Source organism: Mesocricetus auratus, unplaced genomic scaffold (genome assembly GCF_017639785.1).
Source record: "Mesocricetus auratus isolate SY011 unplaced genomic scaffold, BCM_Maur_2.0 Super-Scaffold_4256, whole genome shotgun sequence".
Classification (NCBI taxonomy): Eukaryota; Metazoa; Chordata; class Mammalia; order Rodentia; family Cricetidae; genus Mesocricetus; species Mesocricetus auratus.
This window is the reverse complement of record NW_024429182.1, coordinates 101,630,426-101,648,821: the sequence shown is the minus strand read 5'-3', so window position 1 is coordinate 101,648,821 and position 18,396 is coordinate 101,630,426. Positions and strand designations below refer to the sequence as shown.

At 47.8% G+C, this 18,396-nt stretch overlaps 1 protein-coding gene across 13 annotated transcripts in view; it reads left to right on the top strand.

The window, feature by feature from the left end:
* Tenm4 (teneurin transmembrane protein 4) overlaps positions 1 to 18,396 on the top strand; it is a 735,641-nt gene that overhangs the window by 447,596 nt on the left and 269,649 nt on the right. The gene's annotated exons all lie outside the window — the stretch shown is intronic.

Here is an 18,396-nt window from a genome sequence, read left to right as displayed (position 1 = left end):
CTCTTTAGCAATAAGAAAACGGAGAGAAAGGACGGTACCCATCGCCCAGGACTGTTTTTGAAAGTTCGCTGCCCTGGAGTTCCAGGCAGCAGCACTGACTCTGCTCACAGGCTTGGGTTTCAGCAGGATCTCCCCATGGGTCTCTCATTTCTCCGCTTTCCTGAGAAGGTGTGAAGGATGTAGTGAAGGGGGAGCAACCCTGACCCTGCACTCCTACACTTGGCCCAAGATGCCCGCCTGTCCAGAGTGGCCAGTGCACTTCTCTGCGAAGATGTTCCTGTGGGGGATTGGAGCCAGTAAGAGGCATATAAGTCTGTGTGTGAGAGAACTTAGTGTCACCAATAATGGCACCAAAGTTTCCTGATTCTAATAGAAGGAAAGAAATTAGGCTTTTCCAGCAAATACCTTGGGGGTGTATTGATTTGACAAGCATTTATTTATAAATGCCTGTATGGCTCAGTGGCTAAGAGTGTATACCGTTCTGCCTGAGGTTCTGAGTTCAGTTCCTAGCACCCACTCAGGTGCCTCCCAGTCACCTGAAACTCTAGCTCCAGAGAGAGCAAATGCTGCTGGGCCCTCTAGGTTTCTGTACCCATGTGCACCTAGCCATACACAGATGAACACATAGCTTAAAAAAATAAATCTTATAGGTGCCTGTGTGGAACTGTGTTCTAGGCCGTATTCTGAAAGAGGAGTCTCAGATTGAGAGCAGCATGAGGCAGGGTTGTTGGTGAACACTGGAGCTGTACAGCTATGCACCTAATCACAGCATCATAGCGTGTGGGATGGAAGTCTGGTAAACGGTGGCGCTTGCCTCATGAGCTGCCACATCCCTGTAGAGGACACACAGGGCTCTCTGTGAAAGCTCTCCACATATCGTGGCACATTCAGCACACTGAGAGAAATACCAAAGGCCTTCTCATCTCTCCAGAACTGAGGGAGACGGCTTAAGGTGATAATGAAGGACAGAGTCTAACATGCTGGGTGCCAGGGTGACTGAGAAGAAATCTCTACACTGCCTGAGAGAACTGGAAAATGCCTCCTCCTGTAGGAGATGCTGACTAGGTGGGAAAGAATGGGTCAGGTGGATCAGACTTTGATACCAGGACTATTCTTGACATGCATGGACATAGAGTCCTGGGTATGAGTTGGGGAGCCTGCTCCCACTCCTTTACACCCAGGAACTGGGCACAAACAGGCATTGACTTGGAAGGGTGTGAAAGGCTTCGTAGTGAACATCAGGGGAGCTTCTCCAGGGGCTGAATGGAATGTGCACACACAGGCCCTGCATACTCTGACCAAAGCCATCCACCCCAGGACCCCAGGCTTCCTCTGAGACAGCATCCTCAAAGAGGACAGAAGCAGGAACCCTGGACCAGGGGTGAAAGATCCCAGTTCCGTGTCCAGTGTAGCTCACTGGCTATTTGGCCTTTGGCCTCAGGCCGTCTTGCCAGTGATGGAGCAGTTTCTAAGAAATCTGGTTTTATTAATGTCGTGTGGTGCTGATCATGCCCCTGCCAGTTATCATCATGAGCTTAATGAGGAAGAAAAATTATGTGTGTAAATATCTATATCAACCTATATACATTAGTGTACATCTATAGAGCAAGTATAGGCAGATTGATGAGTAAATGATAATATTCGTCTTCCATTTCTGAGTAAATAAACCTTGCAGGAAAAAAGAAGACAGGAGATGAAAGTCTTTAATCTCTCCTTTTGCTAATAACTGACCCAGAGCAGCAGCTTGGTCGTATGTCCTGAGGCAGGCTGCGGTGCTGTTGCTTTGTTGATGTGCAGAGACCACAGGAGGCCTTTGGTGACAGCTGTTCGCTCAGTTCAGCTCTTCCGTGCTACTGCTTCCCAGGGGCCTTGACATACTATGGACTCCTTCCCCAGGGCCACTCTAAACACCATTAGTAAATGTGTCCTTTGTGGGAAGAGAGAGTCTGCGTCCCACTTGGTCTCTGTTCTGGGGTAGGTGCCATGAGAGCCCATTGCTGTGCCCTACTTACTGTCTTTCTGGCCCTGAAGTCCCGCATGGGAAGGCCCTGTCCCTGTGCAAGTGACAGCAGGCAGATAACTACATTGTGTGTCCAGTAAATGTCTGTAATGCTTTATTTGATTTTTCATGGGGAGGTGAATATATCCTAATGAAATTATCTTTATTGCTTTTGCTAATTAAAAATGTAAGGATGTCTGTTTAACACCTCAGATAACCCAGTAAAGTGAAAAGCGACCTTCTCGTGCAATCTGTATTTCAGAAACAACCTTTTCTTTTTATCAGTTTGGTACCCAGTCTTACAAACGCTCTTTTATTCAGTGAATAAATGACCCAGGGAGCAAGCTACAGAGCCAGATCCCCAAAGTGCCATCTTAGGCAAGGTCCCATGCCCTCACTGTCAGTTGCTCCATCCATGAGGTAAGGACAACCTGCTGTGGATTTGATGGCTTTAAAATGACAAAGCTGGGTTATAGGGAGGTAAGTCAGAGGTGGAGCACCTTGCTAACCTGAGAGGCCATGGGCATCCTGACCTCCATACCCACCCTCTGCTACTGAGCTAAGGCTTGAGGCCACTCTAGGCAAGTCAAATGCTAAACCCCTGAAGCGTGGCTCACCCGAGACTTCATTCTGACTGTTCTTTACATGATACAGGCTGCTTCCCTGGCTACTGGGGTGACAGTAAAAAAGGTTTCTCACTTTCCAGTGTTTTCCAGAGATGTTGGGAGGGAGCTGTCTCCTTGGAACTAGCCTTCTCAAAGCCCAGGGTGCCTTCTAGCTTTTACCTTGAAGTTTCTACCAGCCGCCGTGTCAGCTCCAGAGAGCACTGGTACAGGGTCTGAGAGGCCTCAGAGATGCCTTGCAGAAATCCCCATGTAAATGCAGACAGAAGCATGGGGCGTCTCTGCACAGCTCATTGTCCCCAAGGAAAAGAAGAGAGAGTAAATCGCTCTTTCTGTCATCACAATCCTAATCCTCCCCAGGGCACTAGTCCAGAAGCTACTGGTGTGAATAGGAAAAGATCTCACCAAAATATCAACTGGTCACAGTCCAGGAGCTCAGGAAGTGGTTAGGATTAAGTAGATGCTTGTCCTAACCCCATAGAAACGTCCAGAATCAACAGTGTTTCATCAGTTGTGCTAATCTAAATTCTGAAGCCAGGGGGCTTTGGAAATTTAGGGGTAGGGCTTAATGGGGTCAGGAAATAAAAAGCCCTAAGAAGGCTGTGAAGAGCTTCTCAAAGTCTGGGGGTGCTGGGGAGGGTGAAAGAACATTCATCTAATGAGCACCTTCTGTATGCATGCATTTCTTAACATGCATTATCATCTTTGGTCCTGAATTTATTTGCACTTCACTTTGGGGGAAACTGAGACCCAGAGATGAGGGCAGTGACTTAATCAAGGCCCCACCAGAAGACAAAGACTCAAAACCAAAGCATATTGCCTCCAGGGCCTCTTTCTTTCGTCTTATTTCTAATGCCAGATCCGGGTCGTTCTTTATCCACAGTAAGACTGAAGAAAGAAGGAATGTCTCCAGATCTGGGTTGGATTTTTTTTTTCTTTTTGAAGAATTCTGAGTTGTTTGATTCCTGTTTGTCACCTCACAAACATTTATAAAGCAGCCAGCACTAGGGAGCCTCTTTATTTTAGGGAGTCATTGACTCCTCTTACCTACCCTGTGACCTGTTTTAGTCTCATGAAAGTAACAGGGGCCCAGAGAGGTGAGTCCCTTCCTCTGCCTCATAGGGCCCTTAAGTGATAGGGTCAGATTTGAACCCCAGGCCCTTCTGAGGCCATAAAATGGAATCTCTGTGGCATATTTCTATGAGGATCTCAAGGGTTTCATATATGAAACAAACCAGATATTTTCAACACAAAATTTTGCTGCAAAATTATTGCAAAAATCTCCCAAAGCAAAACCCTACATGTGTCCTTGGCTTCCCCTGGCTCCAGGCCCTTCCTGCCTGGCCTTAGAAAATGCTTCACTGGCCAGCAGCAAGGTTGTTTAGCATTTTCATTGACTTGCTTAGGTTTTAGGCAGCTGGGATTATTTTTGTTTTGACTTCCAATCCAGCAGAGGAGTGTTTATTTTTCTTTCTAAATGGGAAACACTGCTATGTATGCAAGCTCCTTCCAAAAAGTGTTTTCTTTAAAAAAAAAAATCCGACTTAATTTAGAACCTATGCAGCATTCCCAGGGGAGTCTGCTGGGTCCTTTTAAGTCAACTTGTGAAATCAGAAGGCAGAGTGATGCCTGCTTCTAATGATAGAGAGACGTGCCCAGTCAGATTGTTTTTCTTCCCTCACTATAAATTTCGTGGAACCTGAGGGGGTACTGGATTTGGGTTTGCCTACTTGACGTGTTCCCAGGGTGAAAGGTTGCTGGGGTGTGTAAAGTACCCTGTCAATTCTGTCCACTGCTTCCCTCAGCAATTCTTGTATCAAAAGATGCTTGTTGGTAAATACGACACAAGCTGCGTGGGGAAGTTAGTTTAGTCTCCTTCCTCCTGCTAGGAAGACAAATGGAATCCTTCCTTTCTTCATTCATCCCCGGTGACATGCTAAATGTCGGTGGATGTTCATCAGAGAGATGAGGGTGAAGAGTGTTGTAAGCAGAGAGATCTTATAAAATAAATGAGCCCTCGGAAGCACATGACTTGTGGATTCCAGTGTTTTCAGATTTCACAAAGTAAATGGAGTGCATGCTGTGTGCTCTTCCTGTAACTCCTCCCATCACTGAGCGCATCACCATCTCTGCAGTAAAACATACAAATAGTTTATATCAGCAAGATAAGGAGGGAGGGAGGAAGTAAAGAAGGAAGGAAGGAAGTAAAGAAGGAAAGAAGGAAGGAAGGAAGGAAGGAAGGAAGGAAGGAAGGAAGGAAGGAAGGAAGGAAGGAAAGTATCCAGGTATGTCTACTCAAGACAGATTTTGCAATCAAACAAGGTTGATTGGTTGGTTGATTGGCTGGTATATTTTGGTGTTTTGAGGCATGGTCTTACTATGTAGTCCAGGTTGACTTTGAACTTGTGAGTCCACCCCAGCCTCCCAAGTGTTAGGATTACAAGCATGGCTACCCATAACCAACCATATCCATACCCAGCTTCAAAGTTGCTATTGTTTAATGTGTGTGTGTGTGCGCGCGCGTGCACACGCGTGTGCGTGCATGTGCACTTGTACACACACATATAGGTCAAAGACAGCTTTGGGTGTCATCCTTAGCAATGTGGCCTTCTTCCTTTACTTGGAGTTCACCAATTATGTATGTCTGGCTATTCAGTGAGCACCAGGGGGTCTTCCTGTCTCCACCCCCCTGGCACTGAGATTTTAAGTGTTCACCATAATACCCAGATATTTATGAGAGTGCTGGAAATCAGACTCGGGTCCTCGTGATTGTGAGACAAGCATTGTACTAACTGAGCTATCTCTCCTGAAACAACAAAGGCTGGATGCCTCGCTGTCTTTAGAGCAGATACCACTTCTGCCAGTGTCTCTTAGCGCAATTCCAAGTTTGTAGGGGTCAGCTTGGGCTACGTCTGCCGCTAACTTCAAACTTGAAGAATCACAACTACACTGAAAAGTGCGTAGTTGCCCTTACTTCTTCCTTCCCCTGCACATGGCACGGCCAAGGGCACTGAGTCCCGCGTACAGCCTTGCACACCCACAGAGATAGGGACTGGGCCCAGAGCAGTCAGGGGTGCAGTTGTGGTCCCATCTCCTGTGCCCTGTGCCCTCTGCAGGTGCTCCCTTAACTAGTCCAGGGCTCACCTATGCCTCCCACCAGAAACAAACTATTATGCCCCCTAATCGGGGGCACCAGGGATACCCTCAACAGGCTGACTTCTATTTTATGTGGTTTATGAAGCTGTTTCTCATGCATCACCTCAGGCAAACTCTGGTGATTGTAATCTAATAGCCACTTTGGCTTTCTAGGAGGTAAAGCTTCTCCTTGACCCTACAAAATAAACAAGTCACACTTTGAATTAATGTAACCCAATGTCCGGGGAGAACCCGGGCCCTCTAATTAGTTGCTCGCGTGACTAGAATGCAACCTCTTCCATGTCTTTTCCACTCATTTCCCCGAATACAGTTGTATTTCTAAGTACAAAAATAGCACGTTTAGTGTGTGGCTTGATTGGATCTCAGGACCCCAAGGCCACCCCATGTGGAAGTGTGTCAGCTGTGTGCCCTGACTTTTTCCATCTGGAAACAGCCCGCTTTGTGTTCCCGCTGAAGTGTTAGTGGTGGGCTCTGTAGAGTCCTCATTTATAGCAGACCACATCTGAAAGTATCTCTGACACCTGGGTGCCCAGGCTGTTGAAGAGGAGCCTAGAAGGAGGCCAAGGAGTGACAGGCAGTTAGCATAACATGCGGGCAAGCCTCTCTTTCCCAATGCTCCCAGCCAATAGCTTCTCTCTTAGATTCAGAACTTTGGGGATAACTGAGTTTGGGGCCTGGTGAGTTCTGTGTACTGGAGGGAAAGGTGTGCAGAAGGGCAGCTGTATGTCCAGTTAGGATGGACTTAAAACAGTCGGTCCAGCCTATGAGGCTACTGCCATCAGCAAAGCTTGTTCCAAACCTCAGCTGATGGCGCTGTGGAGACCCAGGGCTAGCGTGGCATTCCACTAGTGAAGGGGCTATAAGTCAAGACACCTGAGTGGCCCCCTCGGCAGTCTCTGACCTTCTATGCCACCCTGCAGGATTTTTGTGCTTTGAGTCTGGGCAGTGAAAGAACTGGACGCAATCAGCGTTTTCCAGAACTTTCTTTCTGTGTCCATGTTACCGAGTGGACCCTAGCATCATGCCCACCTACTCTGTTACTTGTGTCCTTTTAAGCTGCTGCTTTCCCCAAACTTTTATTTGATTTAACTGAATTTCCTTGTTTTAAGAGGGAATTGTGTACCACTGCCACAATTGCCTTGCCATATGGCAAGTGTATGATTGGCCATAAATAGAAGCTAAGTGTAAAAATAAACACAATGAAAGCAGGTTATCGTGTTCTGGTTGAGAGCATGCCTGCTCAAGGCTGTGGAGCAAAGCCTTGCCTCTCTTTCTTAAACAGGGACATTGGCAAGTGTTGAATGTTAAAACACGTGCTGGGTGCTGAGCTGAGCGCTCCTCCATCACTTTGTACAAAAGGTTGAAAAAAGGAAGCCCTCCCCATGGGAGAACTTCTTAATGGTTGTTCTCACCAGAGGTCGAGGATCAACCACAGAGGACACCGCTCTGCAGCCTTTTCTAGATTGTTGTCTAGGTATCTAATGCCTCCCCTTATAGACTTCCCACCTTGAGAATAAATGTCTCTGGCTGCTCGCAGCACCCAGTCTTCCCTTTTCTAAGATTGGCCTTTGCAGGCCATCTGTTCCCACCCTCCCCCTCTGTCTCTGGCCCTCTACCCCTGTCATCAGGTCTGAGCTGGGTGCTTTGAGCTCAGCTGGATCCCCCATTACTGGTTAATGGCTCTCAGTGTGGACCAGGAAAGCATGTGGCTTCTACTGAATTGCCATTATTTATGTAGGTGTTTGAGATTCAACAACTTAAAAAAAAAGAAAAGAAAAGAAAAAGAAAAAACAGCTTTGCTTTACAAGGCTAGAAGAACCAGAAATGGTGCCATGTGGATCCAGGTTAGGGAAAGATGGTTGGGGGAGCGCACAGATCCCTGCTGTGATGTGTGGCCATGTGGAATCTGCTCACCCTCCTCTTGGCCTAGCTCTTCTTCTGTCAGATTTCTTCCGATAGCTTCACAAGATTGCCATGCAAATGAGTAAAGGAAGCATTTTCTCTATTAGAGATCACCAATGAATGTTAGTTTCCTCCTTGCCGTTCTACAGCACAAAAGTGGCCAGATATCCTGGAAAGAAGGCAGATTCCTTCATTCCTTCCCCTCTAGGCCTAGAAGAGCCACAGCAATTAATAACTCAGTCCTTAGCTGGCACCCGCCCCCCCCCCCCCACACACACAAATCCTGCCCTGGGTGATTTCCAAAGATTTCGGTTTGGGAAGGAGGAAGGGAGCCCAAGGCAGCAGCTAAGCAAACATAGCATGGGGGTCTTAGAAACATTGCCCTGCTGAGTTCCTAGCCAGAGTCACTGCACTGTTCCTGGTCCCCACTGCTCTGGCACCATGATGCCTTTTCCTTCTGGCCAACGGCCTTCCCCACGGAGTTAAAAGGAGAGGAGATTGGCTGGTAATTCGTTTATGCCGCCTTCTCTCTCTCCTGATAGATCATGTTACTATAAATAACTCTAGAAAGCGGCAGCAACAGTTCATGATAACAGTACATATATTTATACCTCCAGAGGAAGTTCTCCAACATGCACACCTGATGAGAATAAGTTTCTACTCCCCACTGCCTGTGTGACCCTAGGAGCTCTCCCGTCTCACCCAGTATCTGTTGGTGAGAGGGGACTCAGGACGGCAGCCTGGGGCTGGCTCAAAGGCAGAGCCGGCTATAGTACAGTGTGCTCCATGTCCTCGGCTCTCCCTCTAGTATGCCCTTGTATGTATTAGACACAAATAGGGGGCATTTTTCAGGGTGAAAAGGTTATATTGCATGTGTACTGAAGTGTGATCACCTGTCTGCTGTCATCCTGAAAAGAAGTGGAAGCTGAGCTGCCTCCTACCTGTTTGCTGATTTTATAAGTTCTGCTCTCCTCATTCATAGTGCTTCTTAGAATGTCCTTGCCTGGAAGCACTGTAGTAACATCCCCTCTGGCTTGCAGCCTGCCTCTCCTCCCTGAGTGAGCTCAACCACAGTGATCCTTCCAAAATCAGATCATAGTGGCTCAAGGCTTCACTCTCAGTGTGAAAGCCCAGGCCCTCTGCCCAGTGTTTATCTGTTTCTTAAGACAGCATCCCCTATGCCCAGCCACAAGGCCTGCAGCTGATCTCTGACAGTGCTGAGAGTAAAAGCTTCTGTTCCCTTACTCATTGTAAAGTGAGACCAAGGGAGGGTCTCATGTCACTGACGTGGAAAGAAAGAGCTTTGTTTACCCTTCAGAAGCAATTCCGTTGAGCAAATTATGATCAAGGACCAACTATGTGCTAGGATCCATGGAGAAGAGCCATCAGTCGGCTCTTCCCCGCCCTCCCCCCATGAACTCACACACCTCAACAGCTCAGCACTGAAGCAGGCAGACATCAGTGAGGACATGTGGACTCCCAAGGCTGGAGCTACAGAGGTCCCATGTAACCCTGGGGTATCCCTGTATCATCTGCATTCTCACCGACAACTGGCCTGACATTGGTACAGTGCATGTCAGTTCCCTATATGTAGCCAGAGACTCTAGCTTTCTGCTGGGGTCTCACACACACAAGAATCTCTTCCTGGTGTATGCTGTAAAAGGTTCTTTGCTAGATGCAAGCTCTGGTCAGACCACACCCCATCCTCTATGAGCAGCTATGCAACAGAGACACTGGGATCCGCTGGAACCCTTGAAGGGAGGCAAAGCTCTCTTCATTTCTGTATCTAGGGTGACAGGTCCACAGTCAAGGTCTGCATCCACTCCACCTTCTTCCTTTTCTCAGGCAGTCCTCTGGCAAACTCCATCTTGCGGGGGTTGACTTGGGGATGGAGTAAGCAGCACCATCTGAAAGCAGAGATGCTACTCTGTACCCAACTGGGCTTGAAGTCATACTCAGGTTGTGGGGCAGAAAAGGGGGTCCCCTTACCAAGCACCTCAGGGCACAGGTGCTGTGATGGGTGTTTTGCCTTTTCTGTCTGCATTGAATCCTCCAGGAGATTTGAAGGCAGGAGAGTTACAGTATGGCTTCCTTATTATAGTAGCTGTGAGGAGAGTTACAGTATGGCTTCGTTATTATAGGAGCTGTGATTAGCAAATGATCGAAGCCCTGAGTTTCCTCCTTTCCCAGTATTGGAATGTGATGTGGTTTGCAGTTGTGGCCGAGTGGTTAAGGCAATGGTCTCCAATGTGATGGGAAGTATCAGCAAATACGTGACTGGCGTCAAGCTTGAAAAAGAGAGTCTTTATTGTAGTCATTGTTCTTGTTACTAGTGTACTGCGCTAACTAAGCCTTGGAGAGATACAGCAGTGTTCCCAGGACCATACAGAGAGCAGGTGGCATGCTGCATCCCCAGTGTGCCTGGCCTTTCAACCCAATCTCTTCTTGCCCCATTGGGTCCCTTCTTTAGTCACCTAGCAGCCTTTGTCCTGCTTTCTTGACAGCCCCCCCAGGAAGCCACAGGGTCTAGGGGAACCTCCAAAGCAGATCAGAGATTTCTTTTCTAGCCCCTTTGCCTGGAGGGGAGGGCAAAGCTGCGTGTGCATTTTGGCAGCAAACCCCTGGGCCATTTTCAGAAACCCACTGAAAGGAAGTTGCTGAGTTGCACTTCAGTGCTCTGGGCTCTAAGACACCCCTGTTGGGCCCCTGTGTGGGTGACAAGATGATGCATGAGGTCCGCTGAGTCGCTTATTTGTCTGAGCTGGTGATGGCCTTTATCCTGAGGTGAGTTAATGGCAAGGGGGCAGTGGCCCCTTAAGGCCTGGACAATGGGCTGACTTCTCAGGCCATCAAATCACTCAGCGGCCTGGCTCAGAGTCCCTCCCAGCACAGGAGGCCTCTGCCCCCTCTGCTTCCCAGAAGCTCTGCTCACCAGCCAGAGGTGCTCCCAGCCCAGCAGGAGAAGCCCTGGGATAATGCACAGGCCACATCAAAGAGTGCTGTGGTGACAAAGGATGAGAAGGGGATGGAGACAGAGGAGGATGCCTTATCTGCATCCATCCTGCATGGGGCCCACACTAGGCAGCCCAGACTCAATTCCAGCTGCTCCTTTTGCTGCAGCTTCTAGTTCCACCTTCTCTCCTGGAGCCGTGGCCCTGCATGATTCACCGTTCCCTCCTTCCCATTACTCCAGTGAAATACCATTGGCTTCATTGACTTTACTAGCTGCTTCAGTTACAGCAGCCCTTCCAAAGTCCCCTGTATTAGCATCTGAATAAGGTCCTATTTAATGAGCATTTTGAATACTAGGCTTTTTTCAAAACAGGAAAACTGTTGATTAAACTTATCCTCTGTACGAAGGCTGGGAGCTGGGATTCCAAGCCTAGCCTTCTCAGCCTGGACTTTCCAGTTTGTTTAGTCACTCTCTCGCTCTCTCATTCACTCATCCATCCACTCTACAAAATGTCTGGTGTATTAATAGACTGACAGATACTGAGCTAGACCCTGTCTCTGGGAGGAGCCTAAGCATCAATGTCCAACCCTGCTAAGGGGTCAAGAAGGCACATCACCTGCTAATATGTTAAATATTTAGGTTTTGATGTGCACCTAAAGAGAAATTTAAGGAGGAGGGAGGCAAATGTGACAATACCCGTTGACCTTGGCATCTGGCTGGCTACTGGAGACCATGACTTCATGGGAGCTGAGCTTCCAGAAATGTGGATGGCAAAGGGAGAGCAGGGGGCAGTTTAGATGACAGACTCACAGAGCTGGTCCTGTGTCACAGATTGCTTCCTAATTACAAAGAAAGGAACCATGTAGGGAACTAATTCTAAGAAAGACGCAGTGCCTGATAGAACCCTGTGGTGGAGCTGGCTGGGAATAATGTTATAGGAAGCTGGGGGCTGGGGTTCCATCTAGTAAGAACGGGACAAGGAAAGAAAGAAAAAAGAAAGATAAGAGGGAAGGTAAGAGAGCAAGAGATAGGTACAATCAGCATCCTGTCACCCCACACACGGGCTCACCAAAGGTGCTGAGCCTAAAGCTAACTGAGGACACAGTGCAGGCAAGCTACACAGCAAAAGGCTGGACTGTTGAGAATGGTGGGTCTCAACCTGTGGCCTGCAACCCCTTGAACTACATATTTACATTATGATTCATAATGGTAGCAAAATAACAGTTATGAAGAAGAAATGAAAATAATTTTATGGTTGGGGGTCACTACAATATGAGGAACTGTATTCAAGGGTCACAGCATGAGAAAGGTTGAAAACCACTGGTTTAGAAAAGTCGGTGCCGTGAAAAAGAGGAATTGTAGGTGTTTGAGTAGCTGCAAAGCACCTCTAGGTTAAGAGACACCAACAAAATGCAACCCCATTGCACTTAACTTTTGATCAGATCTTAATTGATTTTTAAGCTATAAGAAAGAATGTGGGATTCCTTAGATAGGGTGTGTGTAGAACACTGCAGGGCCATTGCTCATTTATTTAGCTATACTGTGATACAGAGGCTACAGGGGCATCCTGATTCTAGGCTGTGTGCAAGTGTGAATGTACTGAAACCTGCAACTTGCTTAAAAAAAAAACTACATGTAAATATAGATACCACAACATGGCAGCGTATTAGCCATGACAGATTTAGGTAAAGAACATAAGGATATTTCTGTACTATTTCAAATTTCCTCTAGGGCTGAGCTTTTTCAGAATATGAGTAGAGGTTTGAGTGGGTTGCAGAGAGATTGGAGTTCAGTACAGGGTTTCTTAAGACAGGTGAGACAGGCCCTTTTTGTAGCCAACACCCTCTCTTCCCATCATCTTCCCTGCTGGGATGCAGAGCCACTCAGAAGCTTTAAGAGGACCCAAAGCTGGGTTTCATGATGAAAGGAGTCTGACTGGGCATAGAGGGGACCTTAGCAAGGCTCTATAGCTGGTAATAGGAACCACATTGTTTGAGGGGTGTAGGGAGCCCCTCCCCAGAAACAGCTCTTCTATGCCGAGGCCCGGCTGGAAGGAATTATGTGCGTTCATACTTGTTAAACTGCCTTGGCACCAGAAGTGAGCCTCATAACCCTAGCTTTACAGTGGCGGGGCCACAGTTAAACCTGGGTCAGCCCCGTCCCCGCACCCCCTCTGTCAGAGGTTTATGGCTGCAGCATAAAACAATTCAACGCGAGCTGCAACATGAAAACCCTCTAGTCTGCAAAGGCAAGCGTTCCTTTGTGAAGTTTGCTAAGGGGGAAGCAGTTGAGCATAAAGTCTTTTCTGTTCCCTTCTGCTTTCCCAGCCCAGCCCCAAGCACTCTGCTCTATGCCCCTCCCCACCTCCAGCCCATACCACAATCCAATCAAACACTGGAGCTGCTGCATTCTGGGGCTGGGGGTGGGGGCGGTTGATGTGCCAGAGAGTATTGTTTTTGAGATAGATTTCTGAAGCTGTGTGACCTTGGATAAGTTGGTATCCCTCTCTGAACTTCAGCCTCACAAATATTTAGTAACTAGTTGCCCTGCCCACACAGGTGTGTAGTTAGTTATCAAGTACATGAAGCACTCAATATTGACTTTTTGATTGTGTCAGTGTATTCAGAAACATAGAAATGGACAAAATGGTTGTTCAAAACTTCTTTTTTCTAAAAGGTAGTCAAAGGGAAAAATTTACATTGATTTTCTTATCCATGTATGTACACTCATGTTCATCCTATGAATGGAACCCAGGTTATCAGACTTAGCCACACTTATGTTTACCCAGTGAATGATCTCTCTGGCTCTCAAAGTACAGGTCTTAATAGAAGATAAGTTACATGGGAAATAACTTCCTTACCCGGCACGAAGCCTGCACTAGGAAAAGGGGATGGGATGCTTAGGGCCGGGTAAGGAAGTTCATAGCACTATGGAGTTAGGGGCCTTGTTCACTTCTATAGAGCCAGGACTGAGACCCTGGTGACTTGGGAATAGGTTTGGCTATTTAATCCAAAGCACAACAACCTTAGCCACTTCATCTCCAGTGCTTAGAGCTTTGGAAAGTCTCCGGGTCCTCCGGACTTTGCCTTCCCCTTTGCTTCAATACCAAAAGGAAGTGAAATCCACCAGCTCTGCTGGCTTCTGTGGGACATGGCAACGTGAGTACTTACAAGGACACGTGTGGGAAGGTGGGCCCTACCAATATGTACGATAAAACGTACCCCAGGCACATCCACACCTTTGTACAGCAGATGTCCCTGGAGTTGTGAGTAAGCGGACATGTTAAAAAGATACTCAGCAGGCTGGGTGCTTAGTCCTTAGGAGAAGGCTTGCTTACCTTCTGCTAGCTTTCCAGATTGGGTATCTAGAGTTTTTGTTTTGTTTCCTTTGAGACAGGTCTCATACATCCCAGGCTGACCTCAAACTTACTGTGTAGTTGAGGATAGCTCTGAACTCCTGATCCTCCTGCCTCCACCCATAGGCTGCTGGGATTGCAGGTGTGCTTCATCATGCCTAGTTTATATGATCCTGGAGATCAAACCCAGGGTTCCATGCTTACTGGGCAAGCATTCTACCAATGGAGTCATATCCTCAGATCCTTGGCCGTCTACATTCATGACTGCAATTTTGACATTAATATGACTCCTGGATTCTTGGGGGCACTCAGACCATTCAATGCTATACTATCACCAGAGATCTAGGAAGGTTCCTAATAAGGGAAATCTAGTTTTTGGATCTGTCTTGGCAGTTTCCATTGCTCAAGACAAATAAGAATTTGTGACTAGCAATGCAATGACGTCAATTTGCTGAGTGTGAATTTCTCCCTGTGCACAGACAATCCATGAACAGGGCAAATGCGGTTGGGAAGGGCATTGAGCTTGTTCCCTGACCTTCTGCAGGTGGGGGTCAGAATTTCCACTTTAATCCCTGTGCTACCCAGGTTAGGAATCTGCTGCTCACACCTACCCCAGACCCTCATCACCACACCGAGGTGTCCTTTCCTGCTCTGTCTCATGATTTCCAAGGTCTGTTTCCAAGGGTCAGGATGCTGTTTGACTCATCCCTCAAGCTTCTGAAAAGCAGCCTAGAAAGCAGAATATGAAATCACCACCTTCCTTCAGGGCTTCTCCTGAGTTGGAATGAGGTCTGTTGCATACTTGCTGACTGAAGCCCGCTTAGGGCTTGTCACCTGCAATGTGGTCATTAACGGTGGCTATGTAAGCCTCCTTCTTTGGGGCCTAAAATTGGTATAATTGCTGGACCAGGAAGAGGGCATCCAGAAGAATCCTTGTGCCAGGATCTTAGGGGAACAGTTCATCAAGTGGGGGTCTGGTGGAGCCCTCACTGCACCTGGGAGGCCACAGCCCCCAAGCTTTTGGGAGTTCCCTTGCAAAGACTGGTGATACTGTGTCTAGTGCTAACTCGTGAGCCATCCAGAAAGACTTCAGTTCACTGCTCTCCCATGTGTGGCCAGATAGCATTAGATGCTTCATCTCCTTTACCACGGGTTGTTTTTCTCTTTTGCAAATGAAATAATTATTCTTATGTGGAGAGAGAAGAGAGTCATTGGCTGGAGGGATTCAGCAAAGATGAGCAGACCCAGGGGACTTGTACCTACAAAGAATGGGATGAGCCAGTTCTTTGGCCCATCGTCTCTTTGAGAATAGCTGCCTCACATCGCTACATGTTTGTTGTACCTGTGAACCAAGATCTATGAGAGGATGGGGGAGATCTGCCCTTGCACTAAAGGAATGACAGTTGGTGACTTGGTCTAACAGTGTCCCCAGTGTCTTCAATGTAGCTACCTGCACTGTTCTGGGTTCTTTCCATTTAAAGGGCCTCGTCCCCAAAATCTGACGCTGGTGTAGGAGGAGAATAAAATAACCACATCACACACGTGCCTCAGGATCCAGTGAAATCTGTGTATAAAAGCATGAAGCCAGCACACAGTAGGAGACCAGAAAATGCTAAAGCTTACAGAAGAGAAGCTTGCAGAGAGACAGGTCAGGAATGCAGCCTGGGTTCTATCACAGGCAGCTCCTACCCACTTCAGGGACAGCTTTGTGAGGTGAGAATGAGTCCAGGCAGCCTGGGGAGAAAGCCTGCTCTGCATTGCAAGACACCTAGGGGTGGCCTCAGAAAGCCAATCCGTCCATGTTCCCATGTCTGCCTGCCAGCACCTGCAGCTAGTGGGCTCCCAGTTGGCTCCCTGCCAGGGCCTGCCTCCCTGCCCCCAGTGCTGGGACCAAGAGTTACACCTGAGCCCATGTCATCAAGACCTGCACAGAACAGCCCTTTCCTGTTTGGACATTCCTCCCTCTTCCTCCCCCTCCAGCCCGGCTATGGGAGGCCTAGGCTGTGGTGTGGAGGCCCTGCTGCCTGTACCTACTTTCTGTCCTTCAAGACTGCCAGGTTCCTTGTACACAATCCCCACCTTTCCTCGGGGCTCCATGTGCTTCCATGTGTGTCAGTCTGTGGTTCATCTTCACAGCTCTTATAGGACAGACACTCCGGCTGAAAGACTCAAAAACCACTCTGTTTGCCCAGAGTCAAGCAACTCACGGGGGACAGGCCCCCTATATCAAGTGCCTGTTTGTCTCAGTACCACTCAAGCAGAGAGCTCCAGAGACACACTGCCGTGAAGGGACACACAGCTCAGCCACCCCTAATGCAGAGTGTTTATTCATTCTCTCAGTTGACAAAGTGAAGCAATTTGTCAGGCTCTTGGGATAGTCTTTTTGGGCACAGGGGCTGTGGCGAAGACAGCTCTTGGCTTTCATGTAAAAAGGCTTGAGTTTGCTATTTGTGGTAGGTCTAGGACTAGAGACAGGAGCAAAGGCAGCAGTGGAGATTGGAGTAAGTGCTTGACTTGTCAGAAAGATAATCTCCCCACACCTGTGTTCTGGAAACACAATCCAGGGCTCCGAGATGCACTTTAATCTGTCACCAGTGTGTCCCCACAGTGACCTGCCCAAGCGAATCCAAGCCTGTGGGGATCAGGTTACAGGCCTATTCTCAGGGCCCTTGAGTCTCAACAATGCCTGCCTGTCCTTTGGAACTGCGTCTCCCAGAAGGACCATTAATGGGATGGGATATGGGGAGATGGGGACATATATAGGACTTAAGTCTGAGCCAACAGTCTGGTCAGTCTCTTGAGTAGGCCCACCTGGAAACATCTGCTATTCTTCCACGTGGTCATTCTAACTGTCCCCAAGAAGAAGAGCCTTTCTCTGCTCTTCCTAGGCCTAAGCATCAATCCTGAGATGGAGGAGAGACCTATAGAACTGGAGCCCAAAACACCTTGTCAGAGCTTCCAGTCCATTGAAACGGTTTCAAAAGCAAAAACACTGAAAATGTCATGGATGTCCCAGTAATACGAAGTGGGCAAAAGAACACTGCTTTGTGTCCACACAACAATGTTTTGAGTAACTATTAAAATCCTGGGAATTTGGTTTAGTTTGGTTTTGGTAGGCTTGGTTGGTTGGTTGTCTTTTTCAGTGCTGGGAATTAAGTCCAGGGCTTCATGGGTACCAGGCAAGAGGTCCTCCACTGTGTTGCATCCCCAGCACCTAAAATTACATTTAAACAGCAAAAGATATAAAAATCCCCTAGAAGAAACTGGATAGAAATTGTATAGTGGACATGAACCTAATTTACTATGTTTATGTCCACACACACACACACACACACAATATCTATATATCAGCCAGTCCCACAGCCTAGAGAACCGTCCCTGGTTTTCTACAGGGTCCTGAGGCTGATGGCTTTTGTTTTCTTCTTTGTACCTTTCTCCTCATACATGTTGTAGTAAAAGCACACTACTCTAGGGTCCATAGAAATTTCATTTCTTGGAAAGTAATTCATTTTCCTTCTACCATACAACTGACAGCCTTGTCCCTGCCCTCCAAGAGCCGGTGCCCTGGCAAGGGTGTAAAGACCGTAGAGGCAGATAATGAAACGCCTTGTTTTGTAACAACTACAGCGATTGCACAGGCAGGCTGGTTAAGTGCTGCTGATTGTTCTGGTTGCTTTATGTGTGTTTACATTTAAAACTGCCTCATCTCAAAGAGGTCGGTAGCAGTTAACCTGCTTTGCTTGTAGTTGCTATGGGCTGCTGTGGGGACCAAGAGCAGGATCGGGACTGTTACCTGGGAATTCTCCAAGCAGAGCAAGGAAAACTGTTTCAGACAATGTCATGGCCAGAGTGAAAATCAAGGTATGGATGTCAACTAGCACTTTCCTGGAAAGGCCACAGGGCTGCCTTCTGAAGTGGGCAGTCATGGTTTAAATTTGCATGTGGTTCCCTCAGGCTGTAGTGAGTAACCCCAGGCTCTGACATGGGTAGTTCCACAACGGAAAGAGCAAACTGGCTTCTTAGATCCAGAAATAGCCCGGTCTTTGGAGAAAGGGAAACGTTCTTCTGGAGTCTGAGTACTGCCTGCAGAGTCATCTCTGTCCACTCACTTTATACTGAAAGTTGTTACAGCCATGTAGAATCTGGTCTGGGATGGGAGATGGGTGTGTACAGAAATGTGTTCACCACCCACACTGTGTAAACTGCATTTATTATACAAGTCAGGCCCCATACGCCTGACAAAGTGCCAGAAAGCCAAGGCAAGCCTCCTTTTGCCGTGTCTGTGGGCTATCAGACGATGGCCTGCTGCACTTGGCATAAAGCTGTACTTGCTACAAAGAGAAGATCAGAACGGGGTAGGCGCTTCCTCGCCAGGACTCCCCCCTCCCTCCAGCTTCGTCCTTCATCC